Source organism: Neovison vison, chromosome 13 (assembly GCF_020171115.1).
Source record: "Neovison vison isolate M4711 chromosome 13, ASM_NN_V1, whole genome shotgun sequence".
Classification (NCBI taxonomy): Eukaryota; Metazoa; Chordata; class Mammalia; order Carnivora; family Mustelidae; genus Neogale; species Neogale vison.
The window spans coordinates 124,939,290-124,955,764 of NC_058103.1; the positions used below are offsets into that span (position 1 = coordinate 124,939,290).

At 66.6% G+C, this 16,475-nt stretch overlaps 10 non-coding genes across 10 annotated transcripts; all 10 read left to right on the forward strand.

Annotated features, from left to right (window-relative positions):
* The first annotated feature begins 1,305 nt into the window (after nt 1–1,305).
* LOC122894961 lies at nt 1,306–1,386 on the forward strand. Its single transcript, XR_006381949.1, has one exon. It is a non-coding gene; the product is annotated as a small nucleolar RNA SNORD115 (small nucleolar RNA).
* Nucleotides 1,387–2,966: 1,580 nt separating this feature from the next.
* Nucleotides 2,967–3,047, forward strand: LOC122894962. Its single transcript, XR_006381950.1, has one exon. It is a non-coding gene; the product is annotated as a small nucleolar RNA SNORD115 (small nucleolar RNA).
* Nucleotides 3,048–4,633: 1,586 nt separating this feature from the next.
* Nucleotides 4,634–4,714, forward strand: LOC122894963. The gene has a single exon (XR_006381951.1). It is a non-coding gene; the product is annotated as a small nucleolar RNA SNORD115 (small nucleolar RNA).
* Nucleotides 4,715–6,294: 1,580 nt separating this feature from the next.
* Nucleotides 6,295–6,375, forward strand: LOC122894964. Its single transcript, XR_006381952.1, has one exon. It is a non-coding gene; the product is annotated as a small nucleolar RNA SNORD115 (small nucleolar RNA).
* Nucleotides 6,376–7,961: 1,586 nt separating this feature from the next.
* LOC122894965 lies at nt 7,962–8,042 on the forward strand. Its single transcript, XR_006381953.1, has one exon. It is a non-coding gene; the product is annotated as a small nucleolar RNA SNORD115 (small nucleolar RNA).
* A 1,580-nt stretch (nt 8,043–9,622) lies between these two features.
* LOC122894966 lies at nt 9,623–9,703 on the forward strand. The gene has a single exon (XR_006381954.1). It is a non-coding gene; the product is annotated as a small nucleolar RNA SNORD115 (small nucleolar RNA).
* A 1,586-nt stretch (nt 9,704–11,289) lies between these two features.
* On the forward strand, nt 11,290–11,370 carry LOC122894967. Its single transcript, XR_006381955.1, has one exon. It is a non-coding gene; the product is annotated as a small nucleolar RNA SNORD115 (small nucleolar RNA).
* A 1,580-nt stretch (nt 11,371–12,950) lies between these two features.
* On the forward strand, nt 12,951–13,031 carry LOC122894968. Its single transcript, XR_006381956.1, has one exon. It is a non-coding gene; the product is annotated as a small nucleolar RNA SNORD115 (small nucleolar RNA).
* Nucleotides 13,032–14,617: 1,586 nt separating this feature from the next.
* LOC122894969 lies at nt 14,618–14,698 on the forward strand. Its single transcript, XR_006381957.1, has one exon. It is a non-coding gene; the product is annotated as a small nucleolar RNA SNORD115 (small nucleolar RNA).
* A 1,580-nt stretch (nt 14,699–16,278) lies between these two features.
* On the forward strand, nt 16,279–16,359 carry LOC122894970. The gene has a single exon (XR_006381958.1). It is a non-coding gene; the product is annotated as a small nucleolar RNA SNORD115 (small nucleolar RNA).
* The last annotated feature ends 116 nt before the right edge of the window (nt 16,360–16,475 follow it).

The following is a 16,475-nucleotide window of genomic DNA, read 5'->3' on the forward strand; positions in this document are numbered from 1 at the left end:
AGCAACATAGGTGAGCGGAAGCCTCTGGGCTTGGAGGGAGGCCCGAGACGCCTTGGGAAGCGGGTAGCCCAGCAGTGACTCTGCAGCAGGCCCTGGGCTTGGGGTGGCTGTCCTCGTTGTCCAGACGTCATTGACCTCCCCGTGAGCGGGTGCCCTTGAGCCATCCCAGGTGCAGGGAACGCGAACGTGGGGCCGTGTGGCTGGCAAGTCCTGGAAAGCGCGGAGTGGCCGCCATAGGCCCAGGTGCCCCTGAGGCCTCCTGACCCATCCGGGCGTGTCCCGTGGGCCCAGGAACGTAGGGCACGTGAGACCCGTGGTCTCAGAAGCTTCTGTGTCCTTCAGCCACTGGGTGCTGCTCGAGGCACGGGACTTGGCATGTTTCGGCGGGCTGACGAGGCCTGAGCTCCGCTGCCCCAGCGCAGACGCCCAAGGCGCTGGAGACCCCGCCAGGCTGCTTCCGAAGAGCGCAGGAGGATTCCTTGTGCTCGCCAGACAGCCAGGTACCACTGGGCCTAGGGGTAGGATCTGCGAGTTCCAGGCCCTATCAGCCATTGCGTCGGAGCCTCTCCCCTGAGACTCTCAAGCACCTGGGATGGGTCCTGACGAAGCGGCGCTGCACGGCGAGAGTCCGGACCCTCGCCCGGGGCGGCCAGTGGGCGGTGTGCCTGGCCGTCGTGGTGGACAGTGACCTGGCATTCAGTGCTCGGCCCTGGGGCAGCCCTGGGCCCGAGCCACCTTGGGCTTCCAGGGTAGGGGCTCCGATCCTTGGCTCCCAGGTAGGACCAGGTGTGGGTGGGCGGCGTCCCGGCCCACAGTCCCTGACCGCCCCCCTCAGCTCACGTCCACGGGAGACAGCGGGGACCCGTCGAAACCCTGTGCTCCGTGCCATGCTCACGTGCCGTTCTGCCGACGGCTGGGCTCGCCCAGGGGCCTCGATCTCCCTTGTTTGGGGATGCCCAGGTAAGGGCAGCTGGCACCCTGGGCCCTGCTCCGTCTGTGCGCACATCAGCCGTGCGTGGGTCGGCCATATGCCCGGCCGCCACCGGCCAGGTCTTTGGGAAAGGTAGCCCTCGGCCGTCTGGCCGGGGCCCCAGACCGGGGCGTTTGGACAGCTGGTCTCTCCGTCTCTCCTCAGAAGCCCATCCACCATCGAGGAGATCGCCCGCACCAGCTCGTCTTGCCTGGCCCAGCCCTGCCCACAGGTCCAATGTCTCAGGACCCCGGCGCATGGCGCAGTCCGGCACGCGGCCCCGGTAAGCGGGGTCTGGGTGCGACGGGACCGCACGCATCGCCACCAACTTGCTTGGGTCAATGATGAGAACTCATATGGTCTCGAAGAGCGATGATGACCTAAAAATCATGCTCAATAGGATTACGCTGAGGCCCAATGCAGGCGTCTGTGGCGGGATCTCAGCATCCCGCGGAGCCTCGGGACCCTGGAGGGGCGCTGCAGTTGGGAGCTTGAGGCCAAGGATCCCTCGGGGATCCCTGCTCCTGCCCTGGACCGCCTGTGCACGTCGGGGGCCCCTCGAGGTGTTGAGGCAGGCCACCGGCCTAGAGACCGAATCCCCCTCCGAGGACAGCTCCTCGGGAGCCATGCCTCACGAACCCTTGTCTCCTTGTGTCTTGCAGCGTGCCTTGGGCGCCAGGTGGTAGGCGCAGCGTTGCCCAAGACAGGTGAGTGGGAGACTCTGGGCCTGGCGGGAGATGGCAGGCGCCATGGGCACAGTCCGCGAGGCCCCAGTCACGGCAGGGGCACTGGCTCCACCGCTGTGCTAGGGGTAGGGGCCCCCGTTGTCCACACCGCGTTGGCTTGCCCGTGAACAGGCTCCCTTGAGCCATCCCAGGTCAGGGAATGTGAACGTTGGGCCGCGTGACTGGCACGACTGGTTCCCGGGGGGATGCCGCCATCGATCGGCGTGCCCCTGAGGCCTCCTTGGACCTCCCTTTGTGTCCTGTGGGCCCGCGAGGAGACGGGTCGGAGGACCCTTGGCGTCAGGGGCTTCTGTCCCCCTGAGCCAGTGGTGATTGCTCGAGGCAACCCCAGCGCATGTTGCTTGGGGCTGGAGAGGGCAGAGCTCCTACCCTATGAACCAGACTCCCAAGGACGTGGGGAGCCTGGGAGGCTGCTGAAGTACAGCCCTCCCTGTTTCCTTGGGCTGACGATTGAGCATGGTTTGGCTGGCCTTGGGCAAGAATGGGCGAGCCCCAGGCCCCAGCGGGCACTGGGCGAGAGCCTGTCCTCCCAGGCCCAAGAGGAGGGGCCGCCACGCGGGGAGACTCAGGACCCCGTTGCAGGGCAGGGCAGAGGTCTCCTGCCTTGGGCCTTTGGGAGACGGTGACCCGCGACTCCCACTCCAGACGTTTACCATCTGGGCATGGGGGCGAACGTTGGCTGCGAGTGCCAGCGCCGGGATGCATGGACGACAGCCGGGCCAATCTGGGTTCGGCGTCTTCCTAGCCGTACGTTCTGGGGCCGCCCCCGTTGTCTTGGGGCCCCGGTAGGCATCGAGGTGTTAGGCATCGATAACCCAGCGATCCCGGCCACGTCCTGGGGCCTTTCTCAGCGAGGGGTGGCTCCCACAGGGGCCCTGATATCCACTCTTTCTGGAGGCCCAGGGATGGACAGCGGCCTCCCAGGGCCCTGTTCCTTGCTTGCGGCGCCGAGCCTTGGGTCCTTCATCCACACGCCTGGCCAGCAGCGGCCAGGGCTTCGGGCGTGACCCATCGTGGCCGCATGGGGCACGTGCCACGGAGCAGGCCCCTCTGATAGACGGCCTCTCCCTCTGTCCTTAGAAGCCCCTTCCCAAGGGAGGATCTCGCCTTGACCACCAAGTCTTGCTTCTCCCAGCCCCGCCCAAAGGGCCCGTGTCTCAGATCGCCGGGGCATGGGCCTGCCCCGATCGCTCCCTCGGTAAGCGCGTTGTGGGTGGGCAGGGACCTCACGCGTCGCCCCCGGCTCGCTTGGGTCAATGATGAGAACTCATATGGTCTCGAAGAGCGATGATGACCTAAAAATCATGCTCAATAGGATTACGCTGAGGCCCAGTGCAGAGGACCGTGCGGGGATCAGCATCCCGCAGACCCTCGGGGCATTGAGGGCTCGCTGCAGCTGGGCGCTAGAGGAGAAGGAACTCTCGAGCGTCTCTGCGTTGGGCCCGGAACGTAGGTGCACCTGCGGGTGCCCACGGGGCTGTTCCGGCACTCATGCTTGCCCACCGTCCCAATCCTCTTCCCAGGACAGCTCCCCGGGAGCCATGGCTTGGCCCTCCTGGTCCCCTCGTGTCCTTCGGCGGGCCTGGCTGGCAAGGTTCTCGGTGCGTCGACAAGCAACATAGGTGAGCGGAAGCCTCTGGGCTTGGAGGGAGGCCCGAGACGCCTTGGGAAGCGGGTAGCCCAGCAGTGACTCTGCAGCAGGCCCTGGGCTTGGGGTGGCTGTCCTCGTTGTCCAGACATCGTTGACCTCCCCGTGAGCGGGTGCCCTTGAACCATCCCAGGTGCAGGGAACGCGAACGTGGGGCCGTGTGGCTGGCAAGTCCTGGAAATTGCGGAGTGGCCGCCATAGGCCCAGGTGCCCCTGAGGCCTCCTGACCCATCCGGGCGTGTCCCGTGGGCCCAGGAACGTAGGGCACGTGAGACCCTTGGTCTCAGAAGCTTCTGTGTCCTTCAGCCACTGGGTGCTGCTCGAGGCACGGGACTTGGCATGTTTCGGCGGGCTGACGAGGCCTGAGCTCCGGTGCCCCAGCGCAGACGCCCAAGGCGCTGGAGACCCCGCCAGGCTGCTTCCGAAGAGCGCAGGAGGATTCCTTGTGCTCGCCAGACAGCCAGGTACCACTGGGCCTAGGGGTAGGATCTGCGAGTTCCAGGCCCTATCAGCCATTGCGTCGGAGCCTCTCCCCTGAGACTCTCAAGCACCTGGGATGGGTCCTGACGAAGCGGCGCTGCACGGCGAGAGTCCGGACCCTCGCCCGGGGCGGCCAGTGGGCGGTGTGCCTGGCCGTCGTGGTGGACAGTGACCTGGCATTCAGTGCTCGGCCCTGGGGCAGCCCTGGGCCCGAGCCACCTTGGGCTTCCAGGGTAGGGGCTCCGATCCTTGGCTCCCAGGTAGGACCAGGTGTGGGTGGGCGGCGTCCCGGCCCACAGTCCCTGACCGCCCCCCTCAGCTCACGTCCACGGGAGACAGCGGGGACCCGTCGAAACCCTGTGCTCCGTGCCATGCTCACGTGCCGTTCTGCCGACGGCTGGGCTCGCCCAGGGGCCTCGATCTCCCTTGTTTGGGGATGCCCAGGTAAGGGCAGCTGGCACCCTGGGCCCTGCTCCGTCTGTGCGCACATCAGCCGTGCGTGGGTCGGCCATATGCCCGGCCGCCACCGGCCAGGTCTTTGGGAAAGGTAGCCCTCGGCCGTCTGGCCGGGGCCCCAGACCGGGGCGTTTGGACAGCTGGTCTCTCCGTCTCTCCTCAGAAGCCCATCCACCATCGAGGAGATCGCCCGCACCAGCTCGTCTTGCCTGGCCCAGCCCTGCCCACAGGTCCAATGTCTCAGGACCCCGGCGCATGGCGCAGTCCGGCACGCGGCCCCGGTAAGCGGGGTCTGGGTGCGACGGGACCGCACGCATCGCCACCAACTTGCTTGGGTCAATGATGAGAACTCATATGGTCTCGAAGAGCGATGATGACCTAAAAATCATGCTCAATAGGATTACGCTGAGGCCCAATGCAGGCGTCTGTGGCGGGATCTCAGCATCCCCCGGAGCCTCGGGACCCTGGAGGGGCGCTGCAGTTGGGAGCTTGAGGCCAAGGATCCCTCGGGGATCCCTGCTCCTGCCCTGGACCGCCCGTGCACGTCGGGGGCCCCTCGAGGTGTTGAGGCAGGCCACCGGCCTAGAGACCGAATCCCCCTCCGAGGACAGCTCCTCGGGAGCCATGCCTCACGAACCCTTGTCTCCTTGTGTCTTGCAGCGTGCCTTGGGCGCCAGGTGGTAGGCGCAGCGTTGCCCAAGACAGGTGAGTGGGAGACTCTGGGCCTGGCGGGAGATGGCAGGCGCCATGGGCACAGTCCGCGAGGCCCCAGTCACGGCAGGGGCACTGGCTCCACCGCTGTGCTAGGGGAGGGGGCCCCCGTTGTCCACACCGCGTTGGCTTGCCCGTGAACAGGCTCCCTTGAGCCATCCCAGGTCAGGGAATATGAACGTTGGGCCGCGTGACTGGCACGACTGGATCCCGGGGGGATGCCGCCATCGATCGGCGTGCCCCTGAGGCCTCCTTGGACCTCCCTTTGTGTCCTGTGGGCCCGCGAGGAGACGGGTCGGAGGACCCTTGGCGTCAGGGGCTTCTGTCCCCCTGAGCCAGTGGTGATTGCTCGAGGCAACCCCAGCGCATGTTGCTTGGGGCTGGAGAGGGCAGAGCTCCTACCCTATGAACCAGACTCCCAAGGACGTGGGGAGCCTGGGAGGCTGCTGAACTACAGCCCTCCCTGTTTCCTTGGGCTGACGATTGAGCATGGTTTGGCTGGCCTTGGGCAAGAATGGGCGAGCCCCAGGCCCCAGCGGGCACTGGGCGAGAGCCTGTCCTCCCAGGCCCAAGAGGAGGGGCCGCCACGCGGGGAGACTCAGGACCCCGTTGCAGGGCAGGGCAGTGGTCTCCTGCCTTGCGCTGTTGGGAGACCTTCACCCACGACTCCCACTCCAGACCTTTACCATCTGGGCATGGGGGCGAACGTTGGCTGCGAGTGCCAGTGCCCGGAGGCCTGGTCGACAGCCGGGCCAATCTGGGGTCGGCGTCTTCCTGGCCGTACGTTCTGGGGCCGCCCCCGTTGTCTTGGGGCCCCGGTAGGCATCGAGGTGTTAGGCATCGATAACCCAGCGTTCCCGGCCACGTCCTGGGGCCTTTCTCAGCAAGGGGTGGCTCCCACAGGGGCCCTGATATCCACTCTTTCTGGAGGCCCAGGGATGGACAGCGGCCTCCCAGGGCCCTGTTCCTTGCTTGCGGCGCCGAGCCTTGGGTCCTTCATCCACACGCCTGGCCAGCAGCGGCCAGGGCTTCGGGCGTGACCCATCGTGGCCGCATGGGGCACGTGCCACGGAGCAGGCCCCTCTGATAGACGGCCTCTCCCTCTGTCCTTAGAAGCCCCTTCCCAAGGGAGGATCTCGCCTTGACCACCAAGTCTTGCTTCTCCCAGCCCCGCCCAAAGGGCCCGTGTCTCAGATCGCCGGGGCATGGGCCTGCCCCGATCGCTCCCTCGGTAAGCGCGTTGTGGGTGGGCAGGGACCTCACGCGTCGCCCCCGGCTCGCTTGGGTCAATGATGAGAACTCATATGGTCTCGAAGAGCGATGATGACCTAAAAATCATGCTCAATAGGATTACGCTGAGGCCCAGTGCAGAGGACCGTGCGGGGATCAGCATCCCGCAGACCCTCGGGGCATTGAGGGCTCGCTGCAGCTGGGCGCTAGAGGAGAAGGAACTCTCGAGCGTCTCTGCGTTGGGCCCGGAACGTAGGCGCACCTGCGGGTGCCCACGGGGCTGTTCCGGCACTCATGCTTGCCCACCGTCCCAATCCTCTTCCCAGGACAGCTCCCCGGGAGCCATGGCTTGGCCCTCCTGGTCCCCTCGTGTCCTTCGGCGGGCCTGGCTGGCAAGGTTCTCGGTGCGTCGACAAGCAACATAGGTGAGCGGAAGCCTCTGGGCTTGGAGGGAGGCCCGAGACGCCTTGGGAAGCGGGTAGCCCAGCAGTGACTCTGCAGCAGGCCCTGGGCTTGGGGTGGCTGTCCTCGTTGTCCAGACGTCGTTGACCTCCCCGTGAGCGGGTGCCCTTGAGCCATCCCAGGTGCAGGGAACGCGAACGTGGGGCCGTGTGGCTGGCAAGTCCTGGAAAGCGCGGAGTGGCCGCCATAGGCCCAGGTGCCCCTGAGGCCTCCTGACCCATCCGGGCGTGTCCCGTGGGCCCAGGAACGTAGGGCACGTGAGACCCGTGGTCTCAGAAGCTTCTGTGTCCTTCAGCCACTGGGTGCTGCTCGAGGCACGGGACTTGGCATGTTTCGGCGGGCTGACGAGGCCTGAGCTCCGCTGCCCCAGCGCAGACGCCCAAGGCGCTGGAGACCCCGCCAGGCTGCTTCCGAAGAGCGCAGGAGGATTCCTTGTGCTCGCCAGACAGCCAGGTACCACTGGGCCTAGGGGTAGGATCTGCGAGTTCCAGGCCCTATCAGCCATTGCGTCGGAGCCTCTCCCCTGAGACTCTCAAGCACCTGGGATGGGTCCTGACGAAGCGGCGCTGCACGGCGAGAGTCCGGACCCTCGCCCGGGGCGGCCAGTGGGCGGTGTGCCTGGCCGTCGTGGTGGACAGTGACCTGGCATTCAGTGCTCGGCCCTGGGGCAGCCCTGGGCCCGAGCCACCTTGGGCTTCCAGGGTAGGGGCTCCGATCCTTGGCTCCCAGGTAGGACCAGGTGTGGGTGGGCGGCGTCCCGGCCCACAGTCCCTGACCGCCCCCCTCAGCTCACGTCCACGGGAGACAGCGGGGACCCGTCGAAACCCTGTGCTCCGTGCCATGCTCACGTGCCGTTCTGCCGACGGCTGGGCTCGCCCAGGGGCCTCGATCTCCCTTGTTTGGGGATGCCCAGGTAAGGGCAGCTGGCACCCTGGGCCCTGCTCCGTCTGTGCGCACATCAGCCGTGCGTGGGTCGGCCATATGCCCGGCCGCCACCGGCCAGGTCTTTGGGAAAGGTAGCCCTCGGCCGTCTGGCCGGGGCCCCAGACCGGGGCGTTTGGACAGCTGGTCTCTCCGTCTCTCCTCAGAAGCCCATCCACCATCGAGGAGATCGCCCGCACCAGCTCGTCTTGCCTGGCCCAGCCCTGCCCACAGGTCCAATGTCTCAGGACCCCGGCGCATGGCGCAGTCCGGCACGCGGCCCCGGTAAGCGGGGTCTGGGTGCGACGGGACCGCACGCATCGCCACCAACTTGCTTGGGTCAATGATGAGAACTCATATGGTCTCGAAGAGCGATGATGACCTAAAAATCATGCTCAATAGGATTACGCTGAGGCCCAATGCAGGCGTCTGTGGCGGGATCTCAGCATCCCGCGGAGCCTCGGGACCCTGGAGGGGCGCTGCAGTTGGGAGCTTGAGGCCAAGGATCCCTCGGGGATCCCTGCTCCTGCCCTGGACCGCCCGTGCACGTCGGGGGCCCCTCGAGGTGTTGAGGCAGGCCACCGGCCTAGAGACCGAATCCCCCTCCGAGGACAGCTCCTCGGGAGCCATGCCTCACGAACCCTTGTCTCCTTGTGTCTTGCAGCGTGCCTTGGGCGCCAGGTGGTAGGCGCAGCGTTGCCCAAGACAGGTGAGTGGGAGACTCTGGGCCTGGCGGGAGATGGCAGGCGCCATGGGCACAGTCCGCGAGGCCCCAGTCACGGCAGGGGCACTGGCTCCACCGCTGTGCTAGGGGTAGGGGCCCCCGTTGTCCACACCGCGTTGGCTTGCCCGTGAACAGGCTCCCTTAAGCCATCCCAGGTCAGGGAATGTGAACGTTGGGCCGCGTGACTGGCACGACTGGATCCCGGGGGGATGCCGCCATCGATCGGCGTGCCCCTGAGGCCTCCTTGGACCTCCCTTTGTGTCCTGTGGGCCCGCGAGGAGACGGGTCGGAGGACCCTTGGCGTCAGGGGCTTCTGTCCCCCTGAGCCAGTGGTGATTGCTCGAGGCAACCCCAGCGCATGTTGCTTGGGGCTGGAGAGGGCAGAGCTCCTACCCTATGAACCAGACTCCCAAGGACGTGGGGAGCCTGGGAGGCTGCTGAAGTACAGCCCTCCCTGTTTCCTTGGGCTGACGATTGAGCATGGTTTGGCTGGCCTTGGGCAAGAATGGGCGAGCCCCAGGCCCCAGCGGGCACTGGGCGAGAGCCTGTCCTCCCAGGCCCAAGAGGAGGGGCCGCCACGCGGGGAGACTCAGGACCCCGTTGCAGGGCAGGGCAGAGGTCTCCTGCCTTGGGCCTTTGGGAGACGGTGACCCGCGACTCCCACTCCAGACGTTTAACATCTGGGCATGGGGGCGAACGTTGGCTGCGAGTGCCAGCGCCGGGATGCATGGACGACAGCCGGGCCAATCTGGGTTCGGCGTCTTCCTGGCCGTACGTTCTGGGGCCGCCCCCGTTGTCTTGGGGCCCCGGTAGGCATCGAGGTGTTAGGCATCGATAACCCAGCGATCCCGGCCACGTCCTGGGGCCTTTCTCAGCGAGGGGTGGCTCCCACAGGGGCCCTGATATCCACTCTTTCTGGAGGCCCAGGGATGGACAGCGGCCTCCCAGGGCCCTGTTCCTTGCTTGCGGCGCCGAGCCTTGGGTCCTTCATCCACACGCCTGGCCAGCAGCGGCCAGGGCTTCGGGCGTGACCCATCGTGGCCGCATGGGGCACGTGCCACGGAGCAGGCCCCTCTGATAGACGGCCTCTCCCTCTGTCCTTAGAAGCCCCTTCCCAAGGGAGGATCTCGCCTTGACCACCAAGTCTTGCTTCTCCCAGCCCCGCCCAAAGGGCCCGTGTCTCAGATCGCCGGGGCATGGGCCTGCCCCGATCGCTCCCTCGGTAAGCGCGTTGTGGGTGGGCAGGGACCTCACGCGTCGCCCCCGGCTCGCTTGGGTCAATGATGAGAACTCATATGGTCTCGAAGAGCGATGATGACCTAAAAATCATGCTCAATAGGATTACGCTGAGGCCCAGTGCAGAGGACCGTGCGGGGATCAGCATCCCGCAGACCCTCGGGGCATTGAGGGCTCGCTGCAGCTGGGCGCTAGAGGAGAAGGAACTCTCGAGCGTCTCTGCGTTGGGCCCGGAACGTAGGCGCACCTGCGGGTGCCCACGGGGCTGTTCCGGCACTCATGCTTGCCCACCGTCCCAATCCTCTTCCCAGGACAGCTCCCCGGGAGCCATGGCTTGGCCCTCCTCGTCCCCTCGTGTCCTTCGGCGGGCCTGGCTGGCAAGGTTCTCGGTGCGTCGACAAGCAACATAGGTGAGCGGAAGCCTCTGGGCTTGGAGGGAGGCCCGAGACGCCTTGGGAAGTGGGTAGCCCAGCAGTGACTCTGCAGCAGGCCCTGGGCTTGGGGTGGCTGTCCTCGTTGTCCAGACGTCATTGACCTCCCCGTGAGCGGGTGCCCTTGAGCCATCCCAGGTGCAGGGAACGCGAACGTGGGGCCGTGTGGCTGGCAAGTCCTGGAAAGCGCGGAGTGGCCGCCATAGGCCCAGGTGCCCCTGAGGCCTCCTGACCCATCCGGGCGTGTCCCGTGGGCCCAGGAACGTAGGGCACGTGAGACCCGTGGTCTCAGAAGCTTCTGTGTCCTTCAGCCACTGGGTGCTGCTCGAGGCACGGGACTTGGCATGTTTCGGCGGGCTGACGAGGCCTGAGCTCCGCTGCCCCAGCGCAGACGCCCAAGGCGCTGGAGACCCCGCCAGGCTGCTTCCGAAGAGCGCAGGAGGATTCCTTGTGCTCGCCAGACAGCCAGGTACCACTGGGCCTAGGGGTAGGATCTGCGAGTTCCAGGCCCTATCAGCCATTGCGTCGGAGCCTCTCCCCTGAGACTCTCAAGCACCTGGGATGGGTCCTGACGAAGCGGCGCTGCACGGCGAGAGTCCGGACCCTCGCCCGGGGCGGCCAGTGGGCGGTGTGCCTGGCCGTCGTGGTGGACAGTGACCTGGCATTCAGTGCTCGGCCCTGGGGCAGCCCTGGGCCCGAGCCACCTTGGGCTTCCAGGGTAGGGGCTCCGATCCTTGGCTCCCAGGTAGGACCAGGTGTGGGTGGGCGGCGTCCCGGCCCACAGTCCCTGACCGCCCCCCTCAGCTCACGTCCACGGGAGACAGCGGGGACCCGTCGAAACCCTGTGCTCCGTGCCATGCTCACGTGCCGTTCTGCCGACGGCTGGGCTCGCCCAGGGGCCTCGATCTCCCTTGTTTGGGGATGCCCAGGTAAGGGCAGCTGGCACCCTGGGCCCTGCTCCGTCTGTGCGCACATCAGCCGTGCGTGGGTCGGCCATATGCCCGGCCGCCACCGGCCAGGTCTTTGGGAAAGGTAGCCCTCGGCCGTCTGGCCGGGGCCCCAGACCGGGGCGTTTGGACAGCTGGTCTCTCCGTCTCTCCTCAGAAGCCCATCCACCATCGAGGAGATCGCCCGCACCAGCTCGTCTTGCCTGGCCCAGCCCTGCCCACAGGTCCAATGTCTCAGGACCCCGGCGCATGGCGCAGTCCGGCACGCGGCCCCGGTAAGCGGGGTCTGGGTGCGACGGGACCGCACGCATCGCCACCAACTTGCTTGGGTCAATGATGAGAACTCATATGGTCTCGAAGAGCGATGATGACCTAAAAATCATGCTCAATAGGATTACGCTGAGGCCCAATGCAGGCGTCTGTGGCGGGATCTCAGCATCCCGCGGAGCCTCGGGACCCTGGAGGGGCGCTGCAGTTGGGAGCTTGAGGCCAAGGATCCCTCGGGGATCCCTGCTCCTGCCCTGGACCGCCTGTGCACGTCGGGGGCCCCTCGAGGTGTTGAGGCAGGCCACCGGCCTAGAGACCGAATCCCCCTCCGAGGACAGCTCCTCGGGAGCCATGCCTCACGAACCCTTGTCTCCTTGTGTCTTGCAGCGTGCCTTGGGCGCCAGGTGGTAGGCGCAGCGTTGCCCAAGACAGGTGAGTGGGAGACTCTGGGCCTGGCGGGAGATGGCAGGCGCCATGGGCACAGTCCGCGAGGCCCCAGTCACGGCAGGGGCACTGGCTCCACCGCTGTGCTAGGGGTAGGGGCCCCCGTTGTCCACACCGCGTTGGCTTGCCCGTGAACAGGCTCCCTTGAGCCATCCCAGGTCAGGGAATGTGAACGTTGGGCCGCGTGACTGGCACGACTGGTTCCCGGGGGGATGCCGCCATCGATCGGCGTGCCCCTGAGGCCTCCTTGGACCTCCCTTTGTGTCCTGTGGGCCCGCGAGGAGACGGGTCGGAGGACCCTTGGCGTCAGGGGCTTCTGTCCCCCTGAGCCAGTGGTGATTGCTCGAGGCAACCCCAGCGCATGTTGCTTGGGGCTGGAGAGGGCAGAGCTCCTACCCTATGAACCAGACTCCCAAGGACGTGGGGAGCCTGGGAGGCTGCTGAAGTACAGCCCTCCCTGTTTCCTTGGGCTGACGATTGAGCATGGTTTGGCTGGCCTTGGGCAAGAATGGGCGAGCCCCAGGCCCCAGCGGGCACTGGGCGAGAGCCTGTCCTCCCAGGCCCAAGAGGAGGGGCCGCCACGCGGGGAGACTCAGGACCCCGTTGCAGGGCAGGGCAGAGGTCTCCTGCCTTGGGCCTTTGGGAGACGGTGACCCGCGACTCCCACTCCAGACGTTTACCATCTGGGCATGGGGGCGAACGTTGGCTGCGAGTGCCAGCGCCGGGATGCATGGACGACAGCCGGGCCAATCTGGGTTCGGCGTCTTCCTGGCCGTACGTTCTGGGGCCGCCCCCGTTGTCTTGGGGCCCCGGTAGGCATCGAGGTGTTAGGCATCGATAACCCAGCGATCCCGGCCACGTCCTGGGGCCTTTCTCAGCGAGGGGTGGCTCCCACAGGGGCCCTGATATCCACTCTTTCTGGAGGCCCAGGGATGGACAGCGGCCTCCCAGGGCCCTGTTCCTTGCTTGCGGCGCCGAGCCTTGGGTCCTTCATCCACACGCCTGGCCAGCAGCGGCCAGGGCTTCGGGCGTGACCCATCGTGGCCGCATGGGGCACGTGCCACGGAGCAGGCCCCTCTGATAGACGGCCTCTCCCTCTGTCCTTAGAAGCCCCTTCCCAAGGGAGGATCTCGCCTTGACCACCAAGTCTTGCTTCTCCCAGCCCCGCCCAAAGGGCCCGTGTCTCAGATCGCCGGGGCATGGGCCTGCCCCGATCGCTCCCTCGGTAAGCGCGTTGTGGGTGGGCAGGGACCTCACGCGTCGCCCCCGGCTCGCTTGGGTCAATGATGAGAACTCATATGGTCTCGAAGAGCGATGATGACCTAAAAATCATGCTCAATAGGATTACGCTGAGGCCCAGTGCAGAGGACCGTGCGGGGATCAGCATCCCGCAGACCCTCGGGGCATTGAGGGCTCGCTGCAGCTGGGCGCTAGAGGAGAAGGAACTCTCGAGCGTCTCTGCGTTGGGCCCGGAACGTAGGCGCACCTGCGGGTGCCCACGGGGCTGTTCCGGCACTCATGCTTGCCCACCGTCCCAATCCTCTTCCCAGGACAGCTCCCCGGGAGCCATGGCTTGGCCCTCCTGGTCCCCTCGTGTCCTTCGGCGGGCCTGGCTGGCAAGGTTCTCGGTGCGTCGACAAGCAACATAGGTGAGCGGAAGCCTCTGGGCTTGGAGGGAGGCCCGAGACGCCTTGGGAAGCGGGTAGCCCAGCAGTGACTCTGCAGCAGGCCCTGGGCTTGGGGTGGCTGTCCTCGTTGTCCAGACGTCGTTGACCTCCCCGTGAGCGGGTGCCCTTGAACCATCCCAGGTGCAGGGAACGCGAACGTGGGGCCGTGTGGCTGGCAAGTCCTGGAAATTGCGGAGTGGCCGCCATAGGCCCAGGTGCCCCTGAGGCCTCCTGACCCATCCGGGCGTGTCCCGTGGGCCCAGGAACGTAGGGCACGTGAGACCCTTGGTCTCAGAAGCTTCTGTGTCCTTCAGCCACTGGGTGCTGCTCGAGGCACGGGACTTGGCATGTTTCGGCGGGCTGACGAGGCCTGAGCTCCGGTGCCCCAGCGCAGACGCCCAAGGCGCTGGAGACCCCGCCAGGCTGCTTCCGAAGAGCGCAGGAGGATTCCTTGTGCTCGCCAGACAGCCAGGTACCACTGGGCCTAGGGGTAGGATCTGCGAGTTCCAGGCCCTATCAGCCATTGCGTCGGAGCCTCTCCCCTGAGACTCTCAAGCACCTGGGATGGGTCCTGACGAAGCGGCGCTGCACGGCGAGAGTCCGGACCCTCGCCCGGGGCGGCCAGTGGGCGGTGTGCCTGGCCGTCGTGGTGGACAGTGACCTGGCATTCAGTGCTCGGCCCTGGGGCAGCCCTGGGCCCGAGCCACCTTGGGCTTCCAGGGTAGGGGCTCCGATCCTTGGCTCCCAGGTAGGACCAGGTGTGGGTGGGCGGCGTCCCGGCCCACAGTCCCTGACCGCCCCCCTCAGCTCACGTCCACGGGAGACAGCGGGGACCCGTCGAAACCCTGTGCTCCGTGCCATGCTCACGTGCCGTTCTGCCGACGGCTGGGCTCGCCCAGGGGCCTCGATCTCCCTTGTTTGGGGATGCCCAGGTAAGGGCAGCTGGCACCCTGGGCCCTGCTCCGTCTGTGCGCACATCAGCCGTGCGTGGGTCGGCCATATGCCCGGCCGCCACCGGCCAGGTCTTTGGGAAAGGTAGCCCTCGGCCGTCTGGCCGGGGCCCCAGACCGGGGCGTTTGGACAGCTGGTCTCTCCGTCTCTCCTCAGAAGCCCATCCACCATCGAGGAGATCGCCCGCACCAGCTCGTCTTGCCTGGCCCAGCCCTGCCCACAGGTCCAATGTCTCAGGACCCCGGCGCATGGCGCAGTCCGGCACGCGGCCCCGGTAAGCGGGGTCTGGGTGCGACGGGACCGCACGCATCGCCACCAACTTGCTTGGGTCAATGATGAGAACTCATATGGTCTCGAAGAGCGATGATGACCTAAAAATCATGCTCAATAGGATTACGCTGAGGCCCAATGCAGGCGTCTGTGGCGGGATCTCAGCATCCCCCGGAGCCTCGGGACCCTGGAGGGGCGCTGCAGTTGGGAGCTTGAGGCCAAGGATCCCTCGGGGATCCCTGCTCCTGCCCTGGACCGCCCGTGCACGTCGGGGGCCCCTCGAGGTGTTGAGGCAGGCCACCGGCCTAGAGACCGAATCCCCCTCCGAGGACAGCTCCTCGGGAGCCATGCCTCACGAACCCTTGTCTCCTTGTGTCTTGCAGCGTGCCTTGGGCGCCAGGTGGTAGGCGCAGCGTTGCCCAAGACAGGTGAGTGGGAGACTCTGGGCCTGGCGGGAGATGGCAGGCGCCATGGGCACAGTCCGCGAGGCCCCAGTCACGGCAGGGGCACTGGCTCCACCGCTGTGCTAGGGGAGGGGGCCCCCGTTGTCCACACCGCGTTGGCTTGCCCGTGAACAGGCTCCCTTGAGCCATCCCAGGTCAGGGAATATGAACGTTGGGCCGCGTGACTGGCACGACTGGATCCCGGGGGGATGCCGCCATCGATCGGCGTGCCCCTGAGGCCTCCTTGGACCTCCCTTTGTGTCCTGTGGGCCCGCGAGGAGACGGGTCGGAGGACCCTTGGCGTCAGGGGCTTCTGTCCCCCTGAGCCAGTGGTGATTGCTCGAGGCAACCCCAGCGCATGTTGCTTGGGGCTGGAGAGGGCAGAGCTCCTACCCTATGAACCAGACTCCCAAGGACGTGGGGAGCCTGGGAGGCTGCTGAACTACAGCCCTCCCTGTTTCCTTGGGCTGACGATTGAGCATGGTTTGGCTGGCCTTGGGCAAGAATGGGCGAGCCCCAGGCCCCAGCGGGCACTGGGCGAGAGCCTGTCCTCCCAGGCCCAAGAGGAGGGGCCGCCACGCGGGGAGACTCAGGACCCCGTTGCAGGGCAGGGCAGTGGTCTCCTGCCTTGCGCTGTTGGGAGACCTTCACCCACGACTCCCACTCCAGACCTTTACCATCTGGGCATGGGGGCGAACGTTGGCTGCGAGTGCCAGTGCCCGGAGGCCTGGTCGACAGCCGGGCCAATCTGGGGTCGGCGTCTTCCTGGCCGTACGTTCTGGGGCCGCCCCCGTTGTCTTGGGGCCCCGGTAGGCATCGAGGTGTTAGGCATCGATAACCCAGCGTTCCCGGCCACGTCCTGGGGCCTTTCTCAGCAAGGGGTGGCTCCCACAGGGGCCCTGATATCCACTCTTTCTGGAGGCCCAGGGATGGACAGCGGCCTCCCAGGGCCCTGTTCCTTGCTTGCGGCGCCGAGCCTTGGGTCCTTCATCCACACGCCTGGCCAGCAGCGGCCAGGGCTTCGGGCGTGACCCATCGTGGCCGCATGGGGCACGTGCCACGGAGCAGGCCCCTCTGATAGACGGCCTCTCCCTCTGTCCTTAGAAGCCCCTTCCCAAGGGAGGATCTCGCCTTGACGACGAAGTCTTGCTTCTCCCAGCCCCGCCCAAAGGGCCCGTGTCTCAGATCGCCGGGGCATGGGCCTGCCCCGATCGCTCCCTCGTTAAGCGCGTTGTGGGTGGGCAGGGACCTCACGCGTCGCCCCCGGCTCGCTTGGGTCAATGATGAGAACTCATATGGTCTCGAAGAGCGATGATGACCTAAAAATCATGCTCAATAGGATTACGCTGAGGCCCAGTGCAGAGGACCGTGCGGGGATCAGCATCCCGCAGACCCTCGGGGCATTGAGGGCTCGCTGCAGCTGGGCGCTAGAGGAGAAGGAACTCTCGAGCGTCTCTGCGTTGGGCCCGGA